Raw genomic sequence first — 26,498 nt, forward strand, 5'->3', positions numbered from 1 at the left:
TGGATTCATGTGGTGTTACCTGCCTGGCATCCTGGGATCACTCTCCACTGCCTCAGTGATGAGGTGCTACCTTTCTGCAAATTCCAACAACTTAAAAGAGTAATCCAGCAGAATTCTTTGCAAACTTCCCCTGATCTGGTGATCAGCATTTTAAGCCAGTGTTTTCCTTTCTTTCTTGGAGAGTTTCCATGATGTCACTACCTGTAAAACTGTGTCTGAAGTACTTTACAGGAATGATGATGAGTAGTACAGAGGAATGTATGAAAATTGCACTAGTTGCTGTTTGGAGTGAAAAGTTTGGGGTTTTAACCTCCAATGTTCTGAATGAGAAGAGGATGGAGGAAACAATTGTGGTTGTCCCCAGAAATTTTACTGTAATATTTTTTGATATAGATTTTGAAAAGCTTAAACTGTAAGTTTCTAGGAGGATATTTTCAAAGAGAATTCCACCAACTCCCAGGCATCTGTGTAAGCAAGGAATGTCACCACTTTAACAGCTGCCAGTGCAGCTGACCTGGGTTTGAATGGAAAGGTCTTGTTGATTGACGTTTAAACAAAATGTTAATTTGTTTATGTGCCATGTAGTCCCAGTGGGACTTGCTTAGATGACCAGATGCCTTGAAAAGCCAAAGTTTAGGACTGTTATAAGGAATTTGTGCAGTTTTTCTTTTTGTACTATTGTTTTTTTTCCAGCAGATCTGATTCACTTATAAGGTAGCTTTATGTAGGTCTTTTTGCTTTCACATTTAGCTGAAAAAAGATAAACTTTTGCCTGAATTCAGCTGCAATTACTGTCTTTAAACACATAAACCCAATTATAAGGTAAGTCAGGGTTATTTTTCAGGGAGAAAAGTATACCCCGGAAATAATAGCACATGCTGGCTTCTCTACTTGGATGAGAGGAAGAGCTGTGTGGTTTCACTACTGTTGTGCTCTTTTTCAATGAGTAAATAATCTGAGTTAACTTTTTCCTGTTTACTTTTTGAGTTATTTAGCTGACTGCTGATTGATCAGCCATGCTGAAAGCAGGTGGGAAAATCTGTTCAAATGGCCCTATTTTTTCTTTTACTACTTTTTTTTTTTTCCCTTTTTCTTCTTAGGATCTCACCTCATTACAAGGTAGGTAGGGTGGCTGTGGCCTAATTGTTTTTACCCAAATAATTAGCATCCATTCAGAAATGTGGGTCTTCTTTGCATTTTTTCTCCAGATGATTGGTTCTCAAATTTAGTTACAATAATACAATAAATGCAAATGTATATTCCTATGAACATAGCAAAGGGAGCATAAAATAAATTCTTACTTATTCCCGTCTGTGCTTGGTAGAAGTGCTGATATACTGCTAAAATAATTACATCCAAGTGTTTCATCAAACACAAAATTTTGTCTTTTCTTATTACACAAAAGCAAACTATTTATCTTGCAAATATTTGAAGATTTATAGAGTCCATGTGAAGAAATTTCTGCCCATTAATGCACATTATTAATGAATGCCTCTGGTTAATTTGGGAATTTTGTATGTAGGAAACAACATTACTAGACTAGCGTGTGAAAATTTGTCTAAAGTGCCTGCAACAGTATTTACTTAAGTGCAGATGTAGAGATTTGGCAATGCCAGCACTTCAGCAGAGTGCCCAAGGTGAAATTTTATATATTATATGTCGGGTGTTTCAGCTGGTTGTAGCATTAACTAACTGCATCAGACATAATAAATAGTATTGTAAAAAGTAAATAATAGAATTGCTTGAAAAATTACTAAGGATAAATAGTTGTTATAATTAGTATTTGTTGAGGTGATATGAGATGCTAAATCTGAAAGAATATAGAATTGTGTAGTGTGTCAACTGACATGTCAGTTGGGTGAGCTCAGTCATTCTGCTGCCCCATCTAATCACTCTAAGAACAGAAACAGTTTTGAATAGCAGACTATATCCTTTTCAAAGTACCTGCAGTTAAATGTTTTCTTTCTACTTGAGAATGTGCATATGCAGATAGAGGCACACTTTCTCAGACATCTCGGAAGACAAAACTAGAGTCTCTGCAATTTTTGATGTAATGGCTGTTGTGGTGTCTCAGTTATTAGCAGATTGACACCCATCAAGACCAGCTTTAGCAGTTCTTTGGACCATTGAGTGGATTGAAACTCTTGCCTTGACAGCAGATTTCAGAGAAGCACAGTGAACTGTGGGAACCGGTTAAAATCTCAGATAAGATGGACAAACAACCCCCAAGGTGTTAAGTGTCTATACAGTGAATTTGAGGGCAATTTTAATTTCCTTGTCAAGGAGATGAAAGTGGAGCTCTTTCCATGAGAAAGTGGGCAAACGCAGCCACGTGATTTAACAGCATTTTGCAGGAGAGGTAATGTCCTCTCCTTTAGGAAGCAGGAGAGCAGGGTGTCTTTCACATTCCTCCCCTCCACAGCTGCACATTAAACTCAGGCCACTGTGGGTAGAGGGCTAGGCATTGGGGAAGTGGGTAGAATAAATGGCTCTTATGGAGTTTATTCCCATTATCCCTTCTGCAAAACCAAGGGGAGCCTCTGATAAGTTGCTGGTGGTTAAAATGATGCATCCAGTTTTTACCACCTTATGCTTTTTCTTTTGATATGTTGGGCAAAATGAAGAAGTGTTAAATTGAAGCTGAGGCAGAAGAGGGGATGAAAAAAGGAAGAACAAGTCCTAAAGAGCGAGTTGTACAATGCCAGCCCTTAAAGCTAGAAAAACGCTGTTCAAAATTGCTGAGTATGAAGCAAACATCACCTGGATCAGCTTTCCAGCATGACAGTGTGACCAATAATTCAACCTGACAGAGAAGCCTTTCAGGAATACAAATATCACGAGTGCTCTGTTCTGCTTATGCACCAGAAATGCAGTATGTGAGCCAGGACTTCCCTGACAGCGTGCTGTCTCTCCTGGCCTCGCCTTTGATGAGCGTCTCGCATGGGAAAGCGCCGCCTTTCTGATCCCATTAGAGGAGAGAGCCTCTGTCTCTGTGGTCCTTTTTGCAACCTGTGTGCTTTGTGAACCACGCCGTGCACAGGGGATTTGTTGAGAGATGTATTGGGACCTAACGTCACAGGCAGGCTTGTTACAGACGAAACCCTGTTGACAGAAAGGATTAGCTGCAACCAAGAGAGAAAAGCAAGAAGTCATATATTTTAAGGACAGTCGTGGTACAAAATTTTGATTATTTATTGGGCAAGTAGATAGTCAGGGCTTTGTGTTATTAGAGATTCTGTACCCTAGGAAACTGGCAGTTATTTCAGCCTGGTGCTGCCAAACTGTACTCCAGAATCTGAGGTTTCATATGAAGGAGGGGGGGGGAAAAAACAAAACAAACAGAAAACCCTCTATACCCTGCAGCTGCAGAGAAAATACTTAGAAACTCACTGTGACCAGGGTTGTGTTCTTGTCTTGAGTCAGCAATCAGCTTAAAGCAATACCTTTGAGAAGAGCGAACTGTGCTGGTCATTTCAATGGATGTGAGGTATGAAGCCTGACATGTTTACACAGCAGCTAGCTCATTTCAGTGCCTTTTTTTTGGTGAAAATCTCAATGTCATCCATGCTCTTTGAGAATATATTTTCTTAAAACACAAGAAATGAACCAGAAAGAAGGTCTATTATTTGTCATGTAAATATCAATTAATGTTAAACATAACTTCTACCCTTCTTCTCTCCCCATCCAACAACCCCCAAATAAAAAGGAAGGGAGGGGGGAAAGCAAGCAACTTTTCAAATTGTGGAGAAATGGGTAAACATGGGATATTTTCTTTGCCCATTGGAAAAATCTTTAGTCGTATCCAAACTCTTGAAAACAATCAAAACAAAACCCCCTTCTTCCTACTAACCCCTAATTTCTCTGTAGTGCCATATGCCCCAACTTACAATTATCCAGCTTTTCATACATTCCACTTCTGCTCTGACAGCTATACAATGTACAACAATTGCACAGAGTCAGAAGGGAAATCTGGGAGGCACCAAGAATAAAGAATTTGGTGCCAGTTTAAAACAAATGTAGCGAATATGGAAGTAAATAACATAATTAAAACTGGATACTGATGGTGTTTTTTCATTTTTGTGTGTCTGTCTAAATATCCAGAGTCCAATTCATGTAAACGGTACTGTGAATTTACCTTTTTTCTTCAGCTTTGATGAATTTACATTTAGAGGCTGCAAAATGCAGGGGATCTTGAACTTCATGCTCATGATCACCCCGAGGAACCTGTTAATCAGTGGAACTATTGTATGGGTATATGGCTCACATCATGTTTGAGCATTGGAGCTCAACATGAGAAGAGTACTGTAATTGCTCACAATTAGTACCGGGTAAGCCTCACAAGGTTTACTTAAGAGTCCCCTCATGCCAGATTCATATCCAAAATGTATCTGAAGTATCTGAACCATTTAAGAGTCTGGGAGGTAATACTTTATCATTGTGTAAGGCAGAAGACTTGTGTATGAAAGGGCAAGGAGATTGTGAAATAATTACTGGTTCTGCATTTAATTTGAGTCAATGAAAATGCCAGAATGATTGAAGTGTTTATGCTGAAGATCAAGGAGTTATATTGGAATAGGGTAATCAAAACCAGGAACATCTCCTTTAAAATTTTTTAATATTTCTCAGGGAGGAGATAAGGGAGAACTATCAGAGTATAGCGAGGGGAGTGTTGGAAGGAAAGTCAGGATCAGAGGTCACACCTGTGTGAAGTGATTGTTTGAAAATGACAAGTAAAAATGGAAATATGCTTCACTTGACAGTGATGAATGGGTTCCTTGACCTGAGGAGGAAGACTAGAGATGGCTTTGCACTGTGGAGATGGTAATTTGATAGTGGCAATTATAGGTGAAAAAGTTAACCAGTAAAAATACCATGGGGAAAATGGCTGCTCTCAATTAGGTATGGTACTAATGCCCCTGGGCCTCGACTGCCAGGGTAGTAATTGTGCTTTTCTTCAGCCTGAGATACTTTCAGTTTGCCATTTTTATGCTTTCAGTGTGATTCTCTCATCCCTGTTTTCATTCCAGCTGTTCCTAGTATGCCTTTTACTTTGTGTTTCTTTATGCTTTGCTTACCTTCAGCACAGGAATATTCTGCATCACTCTCCTGTATTCTCCTTCTAACAAGACCAAACCTCATGAAGTTGGTGAACTGCTGGGCCTGGCTCAGAGTCAATATTGCTAAACCTGGGACTGTACATAGAGTTTCCATGATGTGGGAGGTGGGATCAGTCATATCTTGCTCATACATCTCTCATATCTCAAGGGCAGGGAAACATTTGCTAGTGGCCTATAACTGTGCCTCTCTGCAAGCAATAAATGCCAAGAGTCTCAACAGCTTTTACATACTGAGGCAAAAAATATGTTATAGGCTCCTGATGACCTTAGAATATGAAGTATATGTTTTGAGGTTAAGAGAGGTTTGCTTGCTTAAAAGAAGTTCTGATAAGATGAATTATGAAAATAGCAATAAATCCTATGTTTTAAAAGGTAATAAACTCCCTATTAATGTTTAAGGCGGAGCTCCAGGCAAACATGAGTGGCAGACTGAACCACCTACCTTTATGTACCTTCCTCCTCCATAGCACTCAGCAGGAGAAGCTGAGGAATCCTGAACCATACAGGGTCTTCCTAGAGGCCCAAAGAGTCTAAAGTGCTTCAGACACCACGTGCATGGGTTTTTTTTTTCCTTTTTGTGTAGGTTTTTGGCTATTTGACCATGTAAGTCCCTTATGTACAAGTGACATTGATCCACTTCTCAGCTAAAAGTACTGAGTACTTTGCAGTTTAGTATGGTGAACTTAATCATGTGTTTGGGCACCACAGGTTTTATTTTGTTTTGAAATAAGGTGGCTGTAAATTTGGAAATAATAAACAGTGAAGGGCCGTGTTTAGCACGGTTCTTTTCTTCTATGAATCTTTGTAAAAATGTACCAAAGGTTTCTTCTAAAGAGTTGAGCTACTTGCCAAGTTCCAATCCATATGCTATTATAACACCAGTTTGGAGACTGTCAACTCCAGTGGCCCATTTGGGGAGCAGATATATCCGTAGTTCTCCCTCTTTCTCCTGCCCTGGATGTGAAATCTGATTAGTGTTTAGACATTGCTTTGAGATAATGATAATGTGCCTTTTAATTAGCATCAATATTTCTAGTCTTTTGGGAAATAATAATGTGCTTCCTTTTTACTCCTTGACTGTTGACAGATGGCCACTTATTAAACATCATTAAATTCTGATATCAATCATTTTTTGTGCTTTATAAAATATGCTCATTGTTTAAAGGAAATGATAAATATAGGAGGAAGATTTTCCACATGGATTGTGTAGACTTTGATGCAGTGCTGCAGCAGTAATTGATGGAGGGAGGCCTTGCTTTTTTAAGACATTATAAGTATAACCTCTGAGGCCTCGTTAACTCCCTTTCAATATATATATTTGTGTTAGAAGTGGCTCTCCTATGAAATTAGCCTGAATGCTTCTGAGACAAAGCCACTATTTAAACATTTAAAAACAGGAACTTTTGAGAAGCCTGTCCTTATATGCAGAAAACATTTCGTGCATTTACACAGGAATCCATATTGTATGTGGTTTTGTGAATGCCATGAAAAAGTGAAGATGGATTCCTGTGCGTCTGTTATTTGCAGCTAGGCTTTATTTGACTTGATGCATTCTTGGCAAGAGCCTCCAATTCATTACTTGTGAAACTTTGTTTAATGGGTACAATTACGATCTGCATTGTGCCCTTGCTCATCTTAATAGCAGTATTAATTTGCAGGAAGGGACAAAAATCATCTTGCGGAGTTATCAAGCCGTGTTTAGACTTTCTGAATGCTAATTAATTCAGAGCTCAAATGCTGTACCTGCTGTTTAAAAGGCTGGCAGCTTGTATTCATCACCTGACTGACAGCTGTTCCTTGCCTTTTTTACTCTTAGAAAAAGAGTGGGGAAGATTAACTCCTTCCCATGCTGATGACTGCCATTTTGAAGTAACATTTATGTTCAACATTTAAATGTTAAAATTTTTTTTCTTTAAATGATTTGCTGATTTTGACAGCACATTAGAGAAAGGATTGGTGACTGTATGTTGTTAAGGGAAATTGCTAAATATTTCTCCAAATAACTGTTATTTTTTCTGGGTAGAGCAAAAACCACCAAACAGTCACAGTGACATTTGATGCCAGAACCAGATCCTCCATGTAAGCTAAAAGAGAAAGAATTAAAATATGGAAAAGTCAGATTTTAATATTTATTATGAGTATGGAATCTGAAGAATTTTTCTCCTAGAATCAAGCCCCCTTTTTAATATTTACTGTCAAGAAAATATTTATTATTTGCAATCAAATGTTCACTTAGGCCATTTAAGTGTCACAGAAAACAGAAAAGTACACTTTTATATTTTATATGCTGCATTCAAAGCTCATTGTGTTGCTGTTTGTTAAACTGAACTTGCCTGCTCTTGGAAGAAGTGGTAGTCTTTGGCAGTAAAGAAGGAGGCTTAAAGGCATGCAGGTGATTTTATTTAATTCAGTCTGAGAAAAAGTATCAACTGGTACAATGCAGATGTTCATATGCAGGTGTGGGAGGATTACACCGTTTGCCTGAGTGACTGAGAAAGTGGGATAGTAATATTGGATTAAGTTCCTTCTTTTTCACAGAGGAGCAGATAAATAAAATATGTATGTTAGCTGCATTCCTCCATTCCTACCGGCCCCAAATCAAAACACCTAAATTATAGAGCATTTTCTTTTTGGAGGAAACATGAGACAAATCAGAAGTTGTTTCACGTCAAAAAGAATTGCGGAGCTACTGACACCAAACAAAATTCCACAAAATCTTCCAGTTAGTATTTTAAGGTAAATCCAAAGTTTTTTCTTTTACTATTTTAAAGACCTACAAAGTCTGGTATGTGTTTTGCTATGTAAATTTTTCAGACATACGGGTGTGCAGTAGACACGTCATAACAATATAAAATTTTCATTCACCTTTTAGGAGGCCCTGTATCTTTAGGGAAACTCAGGGTGGACTTGGCTAATACCTCGGGGCTTTGATTCTGCTCACATTGGGTTTTACGCATTCTGACTCAGTAAATCTCATTAAGCACATGCTGAACTTCAGTATTCACTGTTTGTTCTGTTGACTTCAATAGCAAATTAAGCACATGCTTAAATGTTGTTCAGAGCCTTAGGGAAAGGTGATTAAACAAAATAACAAAGCTATGCTATTAAAATATTTTAACTCATTAAAATCCAGTGGATTGCCTCATAGCGATTCACTGAAAACTCTATATTGAAAGTTAAACAATTGCATTATAACTGGCTGATTGGCTTGTGCAGCTTGGAGCACCAACATCAGGATACTAGATTTATATTACTGTGACAATACCTTTCCCTTCACCTTGTGACCTGCTGTTGTATTCTTTCAAACAACTAGTGATTATGATGAGTGATTGAAAATATCATTGGTAGGTTTCCAAGTTTGTTTACAAAGTGTTCTTGAAAATAATTTTAAAGAAATAGTTGTCTTTTTCCAAGTTACTAAAATATCTTTTGTTATTACTCATTAACTTCAAAAGACCTTTTTTGTTTCCCTGCGCAGGAATGATCTTTTGATGCTTTAGCAGTATTGACTTAGTGCTCTTCATGTGTGGACAATTTCTCTCCTAATTTATGGTGGAGTTTGATACTGTGTAATTGTGCTTTAGCAAGACTGATACTTAGTCTTTGAATTAGTGTGCAAGATGCTCTAATGAGTCCAGCAAAGATTAACAAAATTCACTGCAGTAGTTCTGTTTTTAATGAGTTATTTATTAAAAATTCCCTCAACTTTTTAGAATTTTGTGAAATAGTTTCTGTAGGGGAGATGAGTTTCTAAAAAAATTTTTTTATGATTCAGAAAACAGAGGATTCCTTAAATATTTGTAGCTGGGGTCATTGAAACCGCAGGAGCTTGGAGGTCAGAGGGAAGGGCTAGGTGTTTTCTCTTTTTATTTAGTTTGCCATAGAAGAAAGAATCAGATCAAGACTGAAATATTTTGTGAGGCTAAACATGGCATCATTAACTTTCCCAAGTTCCTGTCCTGAAACAGTTCCTGTGTGTGTAAAATCATGAGCTCATTGAGATCCTGAAGTGAGTTATTTGGGGTCTGTAGTCTGTCTGCAGCTTTTTGAAATAAATCTGAGTGATAAAGCTGCATAATTGTTGTTACCGCGGTGTTAAAATCTTGGGATGATTCAGTCTCAGCGTGCGCACTGAGTCAGACCAAGAAACCGTTGAGTCTGCTGATTCGTGTTTGCCTCTTGACCTTTTGGCCAAGATCAAGTGCAGCATATGTTTTTATCAGTTTAATATCTGTTATGTCCTCAGCTGGAGGATTTTATGTTGAATGAGTTTGGGGACTGGGAAATGTACTAGGAGCTTACGCCATCCTCTCCATGCGTGAAGCCTGCTATTGCTGTGTTTCTAGAATGGTGTGAAAAGAAAAAAGAAAAAAAAGCAACAAGTCCCATAATGACCATAAAAGAGTGCAAAGGGAAGAGCAGGAACAGAGCAAACATAGCTTATGCCTCTCCACAGTGTTCTCTTAATTCCCACCAATTTTCAGCTCAGCAAGTTCCTGAGCCTCCATAAAACCCCATATAAAATAAAATAATTTAAAAAAACTGAAATAAAATAAAATAGCACTTCTGATTCTATTTTAATCTTGTTTTCACTGCCTTCTCAGTCTGTATTAATATCTATTTTGTGATATTCAGTATTATAAAATCAGATCATCCTCAGGACTGGGTGGTACCTTATACCTGCTGGGTACAGTAAGCCTACACTTGGCCTTGTCCTTGCTGAAGAGCCAGTTCTTGCATCACTGGTGCTGTTTATTTTCACTGACCACTCTTACAGGAAGTGTTTTTCTGAAAATGAGATAAATAGCAATCAGAAATAACTGCAGAGTCCAACAGATAGAAGCACTCTGCATGGTGGTGAAATGCAACATTCAGGATTTACTTTGGTTTGATTAAAGAGCATTGGAAAGAAATAGGTGTAATTGGTATCTTTGAGGAAATGCTATTTTTTAAATGCAGGTGTTTAAAATATAGAAAAAAAGCCAAAAACTATGGAGAGCTGGTTTTCACTTGAATGTTTTTGACTGATTAAATGCCAGAAAAATTCCATTTTGTAAACTGGAGGTCCAGAACTGTTCATACATGCTGCAGTCAGTGGGTGGCTAACAGGAGCTGGTTTTATTAGGCCTGTGACAAAGTCACTGCTGAGGTCCATGCAATGCAGAAGGTGATCACAAGCATGGCTCATGACATCTTTTGAAACACAACCACGCCACTAAAAGCCATGTTGATATGACAGGGTGAAAATTAGGTCTTCTATTAGAAATAAAATTCATACAGTTCAAACAGAGATCAAAATAATTTTTAGATGATGTAAGAATTTGACCCTTCAAGCATGTTTTATTAAATATGTGAGGTAATACAGAATGGAGGAACCCATGTCATTGCAAATTAGTTTCCTTGAGTTAAGTCTCATTACCAAGACACCTTCACTTTTTAAAATTATTTTGCCTGCCATGGTTAATAAAAAGGAAGTTAATTTGGTGTGACATTTTTGGTGGCAGCTTGGTGCACTACCAACTTAATTGCAGTAAAATAATAGTTTCAAAAAGCCCCCTAAACTTCATGTTCCTTGCATTTTGAATCACTGGTGATTTACTGGTCACTATTCATAGCCTCAGTATTTCAATTAGGATATGTTAAATAAAGCTTATGTGGGGGATGTGGAAATGCTTGTTGATTGTAACTATTTTAATGTTACTATTTAATGGAAAATACTATATTTTGATTCTTTAATATTTCTGCTTAGATCCAAACCCAGAAGTCTGTAAGACAGAAATCCACTGCAGCAAAATGCCATCTTATTACTATGCATGCTATGATGCTCACAGGTTATTGTCAATATCCAGTGTCTACTGGCGAGGAAGCTTTTGTTTGTCATGGGAACAGAATGATTGCTCCTCGTTTTTCTAGACAGCTGAGTTCTTGAATCGAAAAGCATTTTGATCCTGGAGTAAATATTGATTCTCTCTTTTCTCTCTCTGACAAAATTAATTTAGTGTGTATGGTATGCACCCAGGTGAGGTAAGGCCAGCTCAGGACCTCACAGGCTACCTAAACCTGTGACACAGGCCAGCATTCAAGAAGTGGCTTCATTACCCCTAGATCAGCACACACATGCTGGTTCTTTTGGAGAGCATCTCCTACAACAGAGCAGAGAAGGATTCATGTGCCACTCGCCTGTAGCAATAGGATCCCAGATTTCCCATTTTCAGCCAAAAAGTAGTGACATCAATCTGCCTTTTTTCTCACCTCCTTCTGAGTGGTTCTGTGCCGCAAACCCAGGTGGTCTGGGTGAGGTCACAGGTACTAATGCACTGTGCCTTCCAGAGACAGCCTTTGGAGAAACACAGATCTGCATTTTGCTGTGCAGATTTTTAGCATGCAGAAATCCTTTTCATAGTGCATTGGGGAAAAAGTAGAGTGGTTGGCAGTAGCCAAGCCTTCCCTTTATCGATAGACATGGAAAAGGGAGTGCAGAGTGTTAATTCATTTACGAAGCTGAGCATCCACTGCTGTTGCCACTCCTCAGCTGACCTGGGGCACCCTAGGAGAGGAGCTTGTTGGCACATCCTTAATGCACAAACTGAAAGAATTGGCAAGAACAACAGAAAGAGTTGGACAGATTTCCTTAAAGAATTGTGCCCTGCCGCCTCCTCCTTTTAAAGAAAGGCACTCTTCCACCATCTCATTTTTGCATCTCTCTTAAGACGAAACAGAAATATCTGAGCCTTTGCAAAAGACCTCAGTATGTCTGCTGCGATCACAGTGTTTGATAGCAGTCCCTCTCGGTGTGCATCCCTATCGGATTCAAAGCAAAAGCTCACATTACTGTGGAATCTGTGCCATGAACGTGCAAAATTTCTGCTGCCCCAACTTAAAACTTAACTTTAATTAGTAAATAAACAGACCAGATGGATTGGTTCCCTTTAGAGAGTGATACAATGGGATCATGATTTCACCCTTACAAAAGCAACAATGTGCATTCTAAGAAAATAGTTCTAGTGGAATTTATTACAACATGATTAACTTTATTTTTTGTAAAGTCTTTGTAAGCTTCTGCCATCTTGAATCACTGAATATCATTGTAAAACTGTTTTTTCATGTTTATGTGTGGTTTTTGTATTATCTCATCAGCCATTTCATTAGTAAAATGTTTTGAAAGGAGGAAGAAAATTTAAAAAGGAGAAGGAAATGTTAGGGACTCTATATCTCTGGCACTATGTTGACTGTTCATCTGACACACTGTATTATTATGCCTTTATTCCAGAGCCAGCACTGTTGAATTAATGTTGAATTCACATTTAATTTCATTTTTTATTTTTGACTCCTATTATTATTTTTAAAAAACTTCCACCAAAAATAGAAAAGAATTACAAAAAAGGTATAACATATAACTTGTTTCTTATGTGCCTCAGAAGGCACAATCACTGAATTTCTGAAAACAGTTAAGATTATTTAACAAGGTTTGAAGCTAAAACAGGGACTCCCATATGACCTGTATTACCTCTCCTCAAGGGAATGCATTTTCTTAAAGTGATGATTTATGAGATTCAATACTAATGTCAAACTTCATTCTGCTATGTGAAGTAACATAATTAAGACACCAAAACAGCAGAACACAAGCAGCAGAACATTGTTGAACTTGTAGATATTTCCACATAGGTGATGTAAAGTCTGATAGAAAAGTGATATGAGTGTTTTAGGCATGTCCACGTGAGATGTAAGAAAAACAAGCCTTAAGCAAGTCTGCTATTTCCCTCAGAAAGATTTTATCCAGAGAGGAAGATGGAATATTTATGTGCAATAGCAGCTGCATATTTTTAGAAAAATTTTGAATTCTTTTATAGTAAGTCTCTGTGTGATTAGAAAATAGATACAAATCAGGTGAGGTAACAGTTTGTCCTGTTTGTGTGAAGTGATTTTCCAGGATAAAATTACATTTCCTTCTAAATGCAGTATTCATTTGGGAGTAAATTAATTAAGGCTGAATGGATAAGTATCTGCTGTCGTTCTGCAGTCATGACATGGCAAGACATGAGTTATCTACAAGCAAAACTCATTCATACATGAAAAAAGTAAAGTGCCTGTGCCTGTTGCTTATATTGCTGTTGTGTGATACTTTGAATAAATAACTTAATTCTGCGTTCAAAATACTCAAAGGTTTAGTATTTTATTATTGGTATTCTTAACTTAGACTGCAACAATGTCACAGTTCTTTTTTCATTTGAGGACATCTCTCATGATACATGATACAGGAATGTAGTGTCTGCACTATGCCCTAACAGGTCTCATTTGTGCTATGGCTTGAACAATTTAATATGAATATAATGTAGATCAGGCATCCCACAATGACTCTCAAGTTGGGCTTCCCTCCGTGATCTTCATAGATGGGTAGGACTGATTGGGGGAGGGTGGTATTTGTCAGGGGGGTCATGATTTGAGTTGCTTAATTACTCTGTACATGCTGGAAAGCTGGGTGTTTTCTTTGTTCCTTTTTGAGGGGAGACTTCATGCTGAAGAAATGCATGATTTTCTTTCATGTTTAAAGCAGTGCATTAGGACAACAGAGAAGTGCACTCTGGCTTTCCATTGGGCCATTGCAGATCATTGGCTTGATGTCTACCTCTGTTTAAACAAAATTGATTTCCATGCTTAGTCCCGTCATCCTGTGCGATATTTTGTTGAATTACTTTTATAACCTGAAACTATACTAATTGCAAAATGGTTTTTACATAACAACGTTGACTGTAAAGGTATGTGTTTCTATGTAAGTGTTCTTTTGTATGGCTTCTCTGCAATACTATTTCAAAGTGGTGGATGAAAAATCAAGTGCTGAATCTTTGCTGTCTTCAAGCAAATATTATGAGACATTATATAGCTGGAGTTTAATTATAAACTTTTCCCTTTCCTGACAGTACTGACATTTATTTTCTAGACAAACAGATGAATGTTAGACAACAAGTAGTTTTGAGCATGTATAGTGTTGGTGCGAAACTAAGGCCCATATATTTTTACCCCAAACCTCTGCATTGTCTTTAAAAGACTGAAAGCCTAAAAGGTGATGTGCAAAGACTTATGAACTACTCTCAAAGTTACTCCATTCAGCTGGCTTAAGTCTGGGGTAACAAATCACTGCTGATCCATGTGTAGGGCAATTCATCATCCAGTGGACATGTCCTGGCACATAGCCCTGGAGCCTGAATATTTAGTAATATTTCTTTTTTTTCTTTTATGGGAAACTTTACCGATGGCTCTTACCTATGGCTGTGAGAGAAGTTGACTGGTAGCCTGTGATCCCCATGAGTCTGATTCACACCAAGCTTTTTAGAGGGTTTCACAGCACTATCTGCACTTCTTACTGTGTAATTGTCCAAATAGCCTCCACCAGAACAAGGAAAGGAAATGTGGGTATGTGAAAGAGGGAAAGACGATTGAACAGCGAGATGCTAAATACAGAAAATACAAGTGAAAGCCCTGACCAGATTGAAGCTGAGAACTTACATCTTCCGTTTTTAGCATCCCTTTTTGTATGAAGAGCAATGTAAAGGAGCATGGTGTTCCAAAGTGTGGGGATTTGCATCTGCAATACGTTGTTGGATACTGGAGCAAAATTTTGGTCCTGTGGTTGGCTTCCACAGTCACTTTGGGAAGCATGATACTAAGTATTTCTTTGTGGAGGAGTAATAAAGCACATGTAATTCAGCTAAGGTAGCGAACTTAGTCCTTGAACCTTTGTGTTTCTGTGATTTAAAAAATATTTTGCTGTGTGTAGGGGTTTTTTTTTGTTGTTGTTGTTGGATTTCTTTGGGTTTTTTTTAATGGGTTGTCTAATCTAAAGGCCACATACAAGCTTTCAAGTCTCACCTTTTCATTTTGCTTGACACTGTTGAAGAAGATAAGAGGGGAATGCTGTCAGAGAGTTTACACAGAGGATGGAGAGGGGTGGTGGTGAAGGGGATAATGACTTCAGCTCTGATTTTCTCCCTCCTGCTGCAACAAGGCATCTGTATTTTCTGCTGGGTGCAACCAGCCTGCAGGAGGCTTTCCTTCCTGCAAGCACCAAGTAAGTTTGGAAATCATCTGGGAAATTAAAGAGACATCACAGCTGGACATGTGGTGACTTGTTAAAAAAAAAAAAAAAAAGTAAAAAATTACGGATGGATATTGAAGGGTAAAGATGGGAAGAATTTGAGGAAGGACTTGGGTATACTTCCATGTGCAGTATTGTAGGATAATGCTGTTTTGGCATTGGGTGCCATGAGCTTCCAGCCATCCCTAGAGACAGAGCTTCCATTTCACACACAAAGGTGAGAGCTCAGTCAAAACTCAACTTGCAGCTGCCTGACACTTGCAGTAGTGAAGGAAGAAAATGGAAAGTTACTGGGCTGTGTTTAGCTGAGGCTTTCTCTTACTATATAATAGCTTGTTATACCATCGTATTCAGGCAAAAATGTGCAGTGTAACAGCATGTCAGTTATTTTGCCTAGCAGTCAGACTCTTCTTTTTGTGCTGCAGAAACAAGCTACTTTTTTTTCAATTGCCTTAATATGCTATGCACTTTAATTAGATGGTCTATAGGCAGCACATAAACAGCACTCTCCAGTATTGTTTCAGAAAATAAATAGCATGTGTGATGCCTACACTGAGCTACAAGAGAAGTGTAGACTGACATAAGCTCTTGTTATTTGCTTCCATATGAACAGCTCTAAGTGTCCCTTCCCAAGACATGCACATTTGCTGCATTCTGGCTCAGGGAAGGCTGCATGTCTATTTGACATGCTCTCAGTGGAGAATTGCTTATCCATGCCTGATCCTGATGCGTTTCACCTTCCAAAAGTAACTAGCATAGGTCAAAAGTTGGCAAAATGGCTTGAAAAGTGTTTCCAGCTGATGGAAAGGCCTCTGGTAGCTACATGGGGGAATTTGAAATCCAATCTATTCTCAATGGAAATCCTGCAAATAGTCCATGTTTCAACACAGACAAGCTATTCCAGTATTTAAGTGCTGACATACAGGAGTTTTTCAAACAACACAGACTTGAATCAGCTAGTTTTGCATCAAAGGTACAAATTCAAAGTACCTTCTTTAATGTTCTTAATATGCCTGAAGAACTTCGTTTACTAGTTCAGTACAGTGTTAATGGTCACACCTGGATGTGAATGTCTCCAGACTCCTCTTCCTCCTCCAGGTCTTACATTCGTTGATTCTGGCACGCCAGATTTCTTGTTTCTTTCCCTATTTAAATTCATAATATTTTCCCTTCTGTAGCTGAATCCTTCCTTTCTTTTTCTGAATAGACAACATTTTCATCTTTCCCATTTTCTCATCCAAATTTCTTTTTCCTGTTTACTTTTTTCACTCTTGCCTGTTTGCCATGTTTAGGTTCTGCCATATGCCATTTCTTCACAAGTTGTTCCCATATTGTCCAATACTTTGAGGAAAACACAAGTTCTCAGTTGTTACCTATTCCTCTACATGAAGGAGAGCATGCTGTGAGCGTGGGATGAAAGAGTGGGTCTGGTTGGGCAAAGATGATTTTATTCCTCCTTGATTTTCTTAGCTGCTTTTCTTTACTTTCCATTCCTTCCATCTGTCTCTGGCTGTAAGCAGAACGTAAAGCAAAGGGAGGGCCAAGTGTCTGTTAGGTTTCCTGTTAAAATACAGAATAATGATGATGTGAGTCAGAGACTGGGCACAACAGCATAGAAGTGCTTTACGTATATGTCTTTAATATAATTTTCCTTAATTTTATTCCATTGTTTGTCCTTTTTTTTTTTTTTCTGTTTGTACCTCTCCTATCTCATGTATACAATTAATTGAGGTATTATAGGAGATCTTTAATCAAAGACAGTTACTTTCTCATTTCCCTGGAACAGGGTACTACTTTGGTATAGGAATTGTTCCACGAGTGCTAAGCTGCCCTTCATGGCTTTGTGCAGGGCTGATGAAACCCCTTGTTACACCTGTACTTGTACATCCTCACCCTGCCCTTTTCAGATCACGGATTTCTTACTCAAACTGGGGTATGCAAATTTCTAATTTGAATTCAGAACTAAACAAGACAAGGAGCTCTTACAGTTGTTTTGGTATAATCTTTAAAAACAGTTTCAAAACCTAAATTCTCCCAACAAGGACAATCAGCAAAGGCAGACTTCCATAGTGCAGGAGCAGTCTTGTTTGACCGTCTTGAGCAAATTCTCCTACTATCCACTGACTACTGAGATTAAGTGGAATTTCTAACAACTCTGGTTACAATGGGTCAAACACTGTATCTCTAGTTATGTGTTGCAAGCCTTATGTGTTGCAGTAGAGATTTATTTTAGCACAGTCATTTTATGGTGCTTAGAATATTTTCCTACTCTGCATTGCTGCTGCTGTAGATAATGGATGACCACTTGGTTAATGTTTGATGGCACTTACAATGCACCTCTCCCAACGTTAAGTGTCCTTATGCCTTTATTCTAGAACTGACCTTCAGGGACAGTAAACATATTGTTTGGCAACAAGTTAATTACAGACTTTATCTTCCAAAAACATTCATGTCATGGGTGTGATAATTACGATGTCCTTGCAAGTGAAAAAACTTTGTGACTTATAGTAATGCTCCAGTGTTGGTGTTAGAAACTGAGGTCATAACAGTATTACAAGAGCTGTGTGCTCAAGTTATTTTGACTAAATAATTCTCCTCTTCAGGCTGTAAAAGTGAAAGATGGACATAAATGATATGTGTGGCAATAAATTATGTAAGTTTGTGGGGGAAAAAAACAAAAAGGCATTGGGTTCTCCAGGGGTATGATGGGCAAGCAGAACTGATTGTATTTGATTTACTGTGGGATTCGTCACTAGGGTTTATTTTGTTTTTCTCCCCTTTCCTCCTTTTAAGGCCTCTGTCTTTTGTTAAATGGTTAGAATCATATTGACCCTTTCTGACTTTGTAACTTCATGGTGATAAATAGCTAATTATTTGTAATTGAATTAGGCTATGAATTTAAATATGACAGAAACAGATGTACCTGTGATTACTTTCAGCATGGCTCAGGGGATTTAAGTTTAACACAGTATAAATACTTTGCAGAAATATTATTTCTAAAGTGTAATACTGGGACTAGTGGAGACTATCATAGAGATGTTAATGAGCTCAGTGGTACATAAATTTTTGTTTTTTTTTTTTTTCCTGAAAAATTTTGGCAAGGGAGGGGAGGAATGTCCACTGGTGACTACTGAAGTTCCACTTCTGAAGTGTTCAATCTCTAAGCTGGGAGCATTTAGTTTGGGTGAAGTTGGGAAGTATTTTTTTCACAATTTACATTCAAAAAGAGGAGGACACTAAGCATTCTCAAAAGTTGGAGTCCCTGGAGGGCCACACTGCAGTGTTACTTTGGAAGTGCCACTTGAATGAAAGTCCTTGTTGGCTGCCTGAATTAGGGCAGGATGCACAGTTTAACAACCCCAGCACGTCTTTGTATTAACATGAAGCTAAGGATGAATACACACATTAGTGTAATTTAAAGATCTGAATTGTAATATTTGAAAAAAGCATGGATTCTGCACATGTTCTCTTTCTCAAAACCTGGCTCAATGAGATCAATAGACCCGCTAATGAGCTACTTCTGATCTGCTGTTTTCTGTTTCAGGTTTTCTACTCGGAAACTTACATTCCAACAGAAATAAGTAGTTCCTTTTTTAATGGTCAGTATCATCATGAACAATCAAATAACTTTGGAATGAATTTTATTTTCTTCAATAGAAGGAAAATCACAGTACAGCCACAATATATGGAAGGTGATGAGTCATTCTTTGCCAAAATGTAGCAGGGGTATGAAGGATTGAAACATACATTTTGAGTTCTTTTTCTGGGTATTTGTTTGTTAGGATAAGAATATTTAAGCATTCCAACATTTGAGAATAAAAAGGGATCTAAGCACAAAGTCTTAGATTAATGGCATTCTATCATTCATTTGTAATGCAGCACTGTTAACATCCTCATGTGTAAGTGATACAGTTACACAGAATGTCCTGGCTGGGTGTAAACTAACTGCAAAGCAATAGAATAACACCTTCAAAATGATTAATTTTGAGGCTGTCTTGGTGACTATCTTGAAAGTTAAATCCCTCTATCTTTGCACTTTTGAAAATGTTGACCATATATTTCGACATGGTGTGTTCAAGAAAAGTCAGATAATCTCGTTCAGATTCCTTCATTATTAAATGGCAATGGAATGTGATTTTTACTGTACAAACTGTTTCAGGGGTTCCATATTTTGAAATTCCATCTCCAGCCCTAATCCGGAAACTAGTTCATATTTGTTTTACCTACTGCAGTACATAAGAGCTGACTCAGTTGATCTCTCAGTCAGGATGAGGTACCTCTTAAAATGAAGTTATCGATGGACATCACATGCACCATATAGCAATTTTTATTTCATATAAACTAGACAGTTGTTGGTGAGCAAGCTTTTCACTTTTGCATGTTTTAATTTTTTAAATATCCAGTTCCCCTTTGATTTTTTTTTAGAAATTTCATAGCCTATTTTCACATTGTCTTTGTTGTTTATCAGATTTACTTGTGTTTTCAGCATAATATGGTTCTGTTGAATTTCATTTGAGGTGATTTTTTCTGCATAACTATGTGCGAATAAGAGTTCTGATAATCCTTTTCCTTTTAAATCAGCCAGTTTAATACTTCTGTCACTGTTGCATGGAGATGAGAGACTTGACCTATTTTTAAAAATGAGCTTTTTAGCTTTGTTAGCTACAAGAGAACAGAATTTCTAGAATTTTTTGAATTTATTATTTAATTACTTGCCATTAGGATTTGCTAGTGCACACATGGAGGATATTTTCCTTTTTATTGTGATTTTCAATGGAACTTAGTGGAATTCTTTTCTTGTAACTCCTCGGTGCTTCCTAACATTGTTGGTGTTCTTCCGCCCTTGATTTTGACCAGCTGTATTGGCTTCAGCTTTGCTACATAAAAATTGCTTGGATTCTGCTGAAATATATAGATTATTGCATTTCATATGCATTCTAGCAAAAGGCATGAAAGGTTATTCATATATGATTACAATTATTTCTGAGGTGACATTTACTCCAGAACTATATTAAGTTGTTAGCCGTGGAAAAAAGTATTTTGTTAATGCTGTTCTGTATTCAAGGGCTTTGATGGTACTTGTTAAAGATGTTTCAGATTACCGTCAAAACTTCATTATCAGTGATAACATATTAATGCAATAAGTTGACAGAGGGGTTGACTGAATGACTATTGCAAGATATAATGAGGTTGGTGTAATAAGATATGTATGCACTGATCCTCCACAGCCTTTATATGAAATCTGTTAGAGACTGAATTCCCTTGCTGCACTGTTACCATTCCCAGAGTGACTACTACCATTTTTTGTATGATTCTTGAAGAGGGTATGCATATGTTATAAAAAATCCATGTTACAGAGTTGAAAATACATTTTCTTTCAATTTTTCTTTCAATATTTATATCACTGAATCTAATAATATCATTATAGTTAGCAGAATATGTAGACTTGCATCAGTCTAATAAACCAGATCAAAATACACTGTGTTTATACAATCAGTATACCATATGTTACCATTATTTACAAATATTAAGTAATTTGAGATCTCTTGTCATTTCTGTACCAACAAAAAATTGTTTGCAGAGATGTTTGCAGAGCAAAAAAAAAAAAAAAGAAATTTAAAGGAATCCTTCCAATAGCTGTCAGTTTCTTCCTTAGAGTTTGATAATTGAAAGGTTTGTTATTTTTTTAGGAAGGGAGGATGGTTTCGATTATCCAAAGGCAGTGGAATATTTAACTACCCTTCTGCTATCAGTGGACTTGTTTACATTAGGATTTTGACTAAATTGAGGTTGCACATACCCAGATGTTATCTGCCTGGGTGACTTTTTCATTTACTTTGGCAAAGGAATTGATGGTGTATTGCTACCATCCCTTTGTCATTTTTCACATTTTTCACATCACATTTCAGGCTTCACTTAGCCTTTCTTTTCTAAACTTCCACTAAATTTTAAACTTGTAAACGTTTACTCTTTTTTTTTCTGATGATGAATCCTTACTGAAACCATGAGTGGGATTTTGATTTCCTGCAGGTTTTCTCACTGGTTGTTGTGAGTAAAGCCAAAGTCCCAGACAAACAAACTCAAGATACAGGAGAAACTTTTTTTGTTCTTGATTTTTATCTCTGCTTGTTTTTGTTGTGCTTCGGGGCAAGACATGTATCTCAAGTGCATGCATGCTGCAATGTCCTTCAGCAAGGCAGGAATGACAAAGCTCTCCACTAGGAATGATGTTCTTCCCAGCACCCAGTGACCTAAGGTGCCAGTGGCTCTCACAGAGAAGCAAGGGCTTCTCATACAAGTAGGATTCAATAGGATAACAATCCAGAGAGCAGCAGTGGGGAATTGTAGAAAACATTCACCTGGACTACGTAGTAGCAAGGAATAGTCTCTAGTTCTGAAACATAGCAACAGCTGGACAAGACTTTCATTTAATTCACTACTGTCATGTCATTCTTCAGCACCAGTGGGGGTTGTGAGGGAGAAATATCCATGCCCAGAAACCTGCTGCTGAGGATGTGCCATGTTGAGAGCCATCCTGAATAAAGAATTCAGTTTTTTGTATCTTCAGAGTGCTAAAGATGTAAGGTGGGCGAGCACTCAAGCTCAGCAGCAATCAGACGGATCTGCAGCCAACAGAAACAGACATCTGACAGTGTAAGATCCTAATCTATGTCCTAGTGAACCTTTGTGCTGAGTTGTTTTACCTCTTTCAACCTCCAGACCTTCTGGTTGGAAATTAAAAAGAGTTCATTCTGGTTCTCATGTGACTCACAGATACATTATCTCTGAATGGAGCTCTACTTATTAATGTTTATACAGTCTTGGTAGATCTAATCCTATTTGCAGGCCTTTAAAATGCCAACTTTTTATTTTAAGCCTGGTTTACTTTTAACTGCAATATTTAGCCTCAGAATGTGTTTGTGGGATTTTTCCTCAAAGGCATTTTCCCTCAATAGCATTTTAAAACGTGTGACGTTTTAAATCAGTAAAAGTAATGAAATTGCACATGCTCTTTTGCATGTGTCATTTAAGCAACTCTGTGGTGTAACCATACATTGGAGGATTTGAATCAAGCAGATCTAATTGTTGCTAATACTGTTTATTTTGGTAATGCCTAGAAAATAGCTATTATTACCAGTGCAGAAACATATGGAGATGGGTTTATATTCTCTTGTAGTTCTCTTATAGTAGCCAGGGGTGAGTGATATTGGTAGGAGTTTAAGTTAAAATCCACAGCATTGATGTCAGCAAATATCAGACTAGTTCCATTTAGGAGAGAGAAGAGGAAGAGGGGAAGAAAAATTGATTATGAAGATGCAAGATAGTTGGAAGGAAATGTGATACTGAAAAGGGAGACATAAATACACAATGAAACTGAATTGAATGAGGGGAAAATAAAGATGATCTGCCAAGAAAAAGAGCAGTTAGCACAGTAAAACATAACAAAACAAGACATTTATGGATAACCAGAAGTACCTCCTTTTGGCAGCTGTTGCAGCTGCTTTCACAGGTTGGAGAGTGATAGGTCTCTCTCTGAGCATTTTCCCCCAGCCAAGTGCTGGACTGAGATTTAACATCTGCAGTGAACTATCTGCTGTCAATAAATTAGTGCCAATAATGAGATAGTTTTAGATATGCACATACAATTTGCACAGGGCTGTGTAAGAGGTGAACATGGAACTTTTTCCAGTGACTTCCCAGCCTACCTGACAGGCACAGGGCAAGCAGGTTGTGCATTGTGGTGGTGGGAGTTCTACCTCCTTTTCTTCCTCTTTGTGAATTTTATAAGAGAGCAGGGGTTTACTCCACATTGTGAGTTGCGTTTGCAATAGGCAGCTGACTCACTGCATAAGGGTCTGATATCTCTACGGGATTTGTGAGAAAATTTGTGAGAAAATTATGGGATTTGAGAAATTTTTTTCAAATGTTGGGTCTGAAAAACAACATGAAAATAAGTCTTGTGTATCTTAGGACATTTGCTGAGTGAGGAACTGCCCTATGGTGGTAGCTTTGTGCACATTTGAACAATATCTTGTTTAGGACCAATGGCAGAGTATCATAAAACTCTGAGGGAATCAATTATCATACTTTTTCCATTTCTGAGGACATGTTTGTTCTTCATAGATGTTTTTTGAAAATGGTGTTGAAAAGGTTGGAACTCTGTTCTGTTGGATTACTTTACACAGGGAGAGTAAGGCCTGTGGGTAAGTGTTATAAGCCTGTGTTTTCCCTCTCTCTTAGTCCTTTACAATGGCACAGATCAGGAGCTTGGTGTTTAATTGCACTGCTTCATTGGTAATTATGGCATGGTCAGAAGGAAAGGGCAAGGGCAGGGAAAATTTACCAGTGTTGCTTTTCAGTTCAGCCAGGTTGCCTTCAGGAGATCCCAGCAGAGCATTCTGCTCTTTGCTCCTGGCCTTGTATATAATTAATTTGGGCTGAGTGACTGCTTTTAAATTGAATTTTGTGGTAGCTGCTGGTACAGAGAATAGGTCCGAGCTGTCAGCCTCTGAGCTGTTTACTGCTCACAGGTGTCTTCTCAATTGATGGTAATAATTCACTTAGAACAAAATAACCCATGGGCTGAGATTCCTGTGTCCTCTTCCCCTGCAGACATGTGAGTCTTGAGAAGAAAGGGAATTTAATAAAAAAAAATTGAGCAAAGCAAAGAAACCAGGATTAGTGGTAGCATCAAAATAGTTCTGAAGTATTTGTGGAGCTGGAGCAACGTGGTTGGAGGACAGAGGGACATTGTTGCCTAGACAGAAAACAGTCTGCCGAAGGACATCGCTAGAAGGTTCTGCTAAATTCCAAAGCCATTCATAAGTGAAGAAAGTGAGGCTTTGGGATGAAGGGGTGTTTGCTTAATTTTTTTTAGACTCTTCTATCTCTTGGTATGTCTAAAGTAGAGATTCATGGGACCTCTTTACAAAGCTGTATGGGACATGTAGCATCCAGCTCTGGTCACTGGAACAGTGAAGCACTGTAATCCAGGGTCCCCAGAAGGAAGGAGCTATGCGACATAAGTGGATTTAAGCTATCAGGTTGTTAATTTTTTGTGGGAGATGTTATGAAGGACTAGGCAAGCTGGGGATTATCCCAGTAGCACTTGCCAGAAGACTGAGCTGCTATCAATTTACACCAAAGGAAACTTGAGAGCACCTGGATACATACCATGTCTAGTTACAACATAAGAGCTACAACTGACACTATTTCCCTGACAGCTTGGCAGGTTGGAAAAAAAGTGTGAGACTGGAAAAGAGCAGAAAGAAATGCATGGCTGATTGCATTGGTGCCTTTATGTCAGTGAGTCTTCACCATGAGACATGCACAAAGGCTCTAGAGCATGTATACACATGTGGTGGCATATGCATCTTGTGAGGTGCCATTGAAAATAACAGCTCTTTCTTCTTCAGATTTCTAGGAATTATATTTAAATAAAATAATCAGTAACAATTGTTACTTGAAGAGATTTTCAGACTCTAATATTCAACACACTGTATTTCATTTCATGTTTTAGTCCTGTTAACAGACAGACAGGATTAGTTGGAAGCAAGAAGGCACAAACTGGTTTTGAGAAAAGGTAAATTTTACAGGATGAAATGAGCAAAACTCAAAGAGAATTCCAGCTTTAAAATCTTTGTTATTAGTTACTTTGCTTCTTGAGTTGCTGAAATTGTAACTCACAAAAGCAAAATGAAACAAAGCCGTTACCAAACTTTATCAGTCCCAACAGAATGTGCAGAGTTCAAGAAGTGCCAGAAAACAGCATCCTTCAACCCACTGCAGGTCAAGGAAGTCTGCAGATACCAACTATAGTTTACCAAGTCCTGCCCTGGTGACTTGACATCCTCTCAGTCCCATTTCTCAAGGGAGTTCCCTGGTCCCAGGTGGGCTTTGGAGGGGTGATACTGAGCTGTCTGTATCTTGATTGATCTTAGAGATTGGGATATCTCCAAGGCTTTGACAAGGAACTGCAAAGAAAAAGAGTATGCTCCCAGATGACACTAGTATCCCTATTCCTTCCACTCTCATACTCCTTTAATTTGGCCTTTTTATAAAAATACTGTTAATCCACTTTCTCTAGACTAGGTTCAGTAATTTTTCACCCACTTCATAATGGAACTCACCTATATTTAATATTATTTCCCAAAGTAAATTTGAACTCAGGGTAACACTGTAATGCAAATGCAACAAGGACAAAATAACGTATAAATTCACTGGCTGACATTTGCCCTTGTTTCTAAAAGAAATGCATAAATTCTATACTCTTTAATCTTACTAATTTCAAGTTTCATGCACAAGCTTTTATCTTTTGTAGAAACTTCAAAATCAGTGCATACATTTTAAATGCTTTCCAACTTGGAGGTGTTAAATCTTTTTCTCCTGAGTTCAGATGCTTTTCACCTCTTCCTAAAAGAGTTTCCTTAGTTCAAATTTGCTATGCTTGTCTCAAGCACGGGAATGTTGCCTTGGATCATTTGCAATGAACAGCTGCAAGGAGACCTCAGAAAGAGAATATGCTAAGTAAATTAGAGGGTTTAACTGCACAGCAGTCAGCAGTCTTTCATCTGTGATACTGTGTGCTTGTCTGTGAATTTGGGAGTAAGTTTCCAGAGTTCCAGAAAGCTCCTGGTTTTTATATGTGGGATCCCAATGAGCAAGAACCTCTGACAGCAGCTTTTCCCAATATTTAATCTTCACAGCGTCAGTGAAGGGAAGCTCAGATTTTATTTTTTCCCCCAATCACCCCTATTTGCGCACTTAACAGTGAATATTCAGAAACTTCCTTTCTGAAGCTTTACCAATGAACTTACCCTCACCCAGAGCACCACAGTATGAAAGCAACATCCCTTGACCTTTTTTACATCAAGATGGAAGGTGTTAAAACAACCATATTTTATCCATACAGCTGTTGCCTTGGCTGTCACTCATGTTTTAACACCACTCTTTGATGTTGGAGAACTTCAGCGTAAAGTGAGAGCCATAAATCTTTGTATTGGTAAAATTCCTGAAGTGTAGTTGCTACGTGTACTTTATTGCACATTCTGTACTTTAGCCTGCTACCTGCTGATGAAACCGAAAGCATTTGGGAGAAGGAGGGGAGGGAAAGGGTTGGGTGGATTTTTTACATTTTTGAAATGAAAGAGCATTTAATGTATTCATGTCATTATAGTATATGACATCAGTCAATGGTCATTTATGTAAGGTAGTAAAATAACTGTTCCCAACTGCTTCTGAAGCATTGTGAAGTTGCACAAACTGTTAGGATAACTGTGAAACAGGTT

At 38.0% G+C, this 26,498-nt stretch overlaps 1 protein-coding gene and 1 non-coding gene across 9 annotated transcripts in view; both read left to right on the top strand.

The window, feature by feature from the left end:
* The window catches only part of MACROD2 (mono-ADP ribosylhydrolase 2), an 853,971-nt gene that overhangs the window by 378,811 nt on the left and 448,662 nt on the right, over positions 1-26,498 (top strand). The gene's annotated exons all lie outside the window — the stretch shown is intronic.
* Positions 9,289-9,478, top strand: LOC137472032 (U2 spliceosomal RNA). Its single transcript, XR_010997987.1, has one exon. It is a non-coding gene; the product is annotated as a U2 spliceosomal RNA (small nuclear RNA).

Source organism: Anomalospiza imberbis, chromosome 3 (genome assembly GCF_031753505.1).
Source record: "Anomalospiza imberbis isolate Cuckoo-Finch-1a 21T00152 chromosome 3, ASM3175350v1, whole genome shotgun sequence".
NCBI lineage: Eukaryota > Metazoa > Chordata > Aves > Passeriformes > Viduidae > Anomalospiza > Anomalospiza imberbis.